Genomic DNA, 2,701 nt, shown 5'->3' on the forward strand with positions numbered 1-2,701 from the left:
TCACACCCCTGAGGTCGATATCTGGAGATGGGGGAGGCCCTGTGAGACCTGCAGATACAGAGCTTGGAGTTGGGTGCAGCAGCAACAGGGATGGCATGAAGAGTAGCTGCACAGCAGTAGCGTAGAGTTGAGACCACAAGTGGTGGTGGTGGTGAAATGTTTGGTGGCACAGATTGCATTAGAACTTGTAGCCTTGGGTGCATGACTTTGGCAACTGCTAGTGAAGAAAAAAGACTTAAATCATGAGTCTTTCACTCCTGCTTCCCTGCTCTCCTTTTGTCAGCGGGTTAGGTGGAGCTTGGGCGTCTTTCGCACAGAAGCGATCTCTGTTGGTAAGTGTTCTGCTCCTGTCCCCATAGAAGTGCAGTGTCCTTCACCTCAATACCCATCTCCTTCACTGTATCCAGTTCTGTCTCCACAGGAGATCATACTGTGCAGGATGGCTGCCTAGCAAGGAGGTCTTTGTAAGGCAACTCAAGTGTCTGTAGTAAGGAGAAAATGAACAAAGCCTTACACAGGGCACAAGGCAAGTAGTAACAAGACATCCCAAATGGAGGGAAGAGTGCACAGCAGGCACTGGGCATCTGCTGCACTGGAGTAGAAGAGAGGCTGTAGTAACGAAATGATGGAGCAATTTCTAATGACTGAGTAGGACAAGAGACTGGCATGGAGCTCAGACTGAGAGGTGAATTATTAACAACATCTGTCTGGCTCCATGGTGGCACCTGCCTAATGCTGTAGCTGTGGAAGGATTTTGAAAATACCACCTTAAATAGATTATGCCACTTCCGTAAGAATTCAGCTACCTCCCGAGTTCTTTCATTCACAGGCTGGCTGTGTTTCTAAGGTCTGGAGATTGCACGGGATAAAATCCTGGTCCTATTAAGTCCATGGAAATTCTGTCAACTTAGGGCCAAGATTTCACCCATCCTCTACATTTGGAGACTTTATTTCTTCTCCCCGTGGAATCTGATTGGGACCGCTTTCCACACAGCTTTTCAGTGCTGGATCTCTCTAGTGCACCCACCACTGTCACATCTAGGCACCGAGAGGATGCAGAAACTGTAAACCTTTTGAGTAGGAAGGTTCTGCCTTGAAATTTGTGTGCAGGCTCTCCTGGGAGCTGAAATCATTGGGGGGCTGTGCTAACCATCTGCAAGGGTGGAAGGAGTGACCTAAAATGCCTGGACACATCAAAACCCCCTTGTGGTTTGGGGATGTGACAATGGAACATACAATCCAGCTGAGCTTGTCACCCAGCTGAGAGAGGCCCTCCCAGCTCTCCTCCAAGAGAGGCCCTGCCTGCATCATGGTTATTGCTTGTGCAGTTCTAGCAGGTTTTCTGTGATCATAGTGCAAAAGGATGGCTTGAGAGCGGCAGTTGTAGTCCCCAGGGAGGAGTGAGATGAATCCTTGCTCATAAAAGTCAAAGAAACCATGGAAGAGCTCTCCTAGCAACGCTGTTGCTAGCATGACTTCAGCTGTAAGATGCATGGGGGAGCCTTAAAGCCAGCACTTCCTGAAGAATGTTTAGTGATTGCATCTTCGGCATGCGGCTGTTTGGGGAAAGCCTACATGCAAGCCAGTGGAAGGGTAGGGTGCAGAGTTGCTGGGGCAGGCATGACATGGTGCCCCGTGGTATAGAAATGTAGATAGAATCACCACCCTGGGATAGGGTTTGAAGTGTGCAATGTTACTGCTTCCAAGATGGGGAGGTCAGCAGGGTGGGTGGACGGACACCCCCCAAGCAAGAAGACTGGGGAGTCTTGGAGATTGGCAGCTGCATGTAGATGGGTAGCAAACGCCCCGTGTAAGGAGTGGGTTGCCTGCATGGTATAAAAACTCTATCTTGGGATTTCTGTTAAAACTTTACTCATGTCGGGGGACCAGCTCCCTCACTCTAGAGTCCCGCTGCACTGCAGGCTGCCCCTTTAGGCTGGGAGCCAAGGAACCTGGAGCCACAGGATCACACGGGAAGCATGGTTTCAGAGTAGCAGCTGTGTTAGTCTGTATATGCAAAAAGAACAGGAGCACTTGTGGCACCTTAGAGACTAACAAATTTATCAGAGCATAAGCTTTCGTGGGCTACAGCGCACTTCTTCGAATGCATATAGAGTGAAACATATATTGAGGAAATATATATATATATATATATATATATATATATTATACACACACAGAGAGCATGAACAGGTGGGAGTTGTCTTACCAACTCTGAGAGGCCAATTAAGTAAGAGAAAAAAACTTTTGAAGTGATAATCAAGATAGCCCAGTACAGACAGTTCGATAAGAAGTGTGAGAATACTATAGCCTTGTAAGTATTCTCACACTTCTTATCAAACTGTACTGGGCTATCTTGATTATCACTTCAAAAGTTTTTTTTCTCTTACTTAATTGGCCTCTCAGAGTTGGTAAGACAACTCCCACCTGTTCATGCTCTCTGTATGTGTGTATGTGTATGTATATATAATTTCCTCAATATGTTTCACTCTATATGCATCCGAAGAAGTGCGCTGTAGTCCACGAAAGCTTATGCTCTAATAAATTTGTTAGTCTCTAAGGTGCCACAAGTACTGCTGTTCTTTTTAAGGGAAGCATGCAGTGTCTGGCCCCTCTGCAGGGAGAGGCCTACCTACCTAGATCACTGCAGCCAGGAGATGGGAGCTGCGGTGGGCGGGGTTTGAGCTCTGAATCACCTTTC

The sequence above is a fragment of the Chrysemys picta genome, chromosome 23 (assembly GCF_011386835.1).
Source record: "Chrysemys picta bellii isolate R12L10 chromosome 23, ASM1138683v2, whole genome shotgun sequence".
NCBI lineage: Eukaryota > Metazoa > Chordata > Testudines > Emydidae > Chrysemys > Chrysemys picta.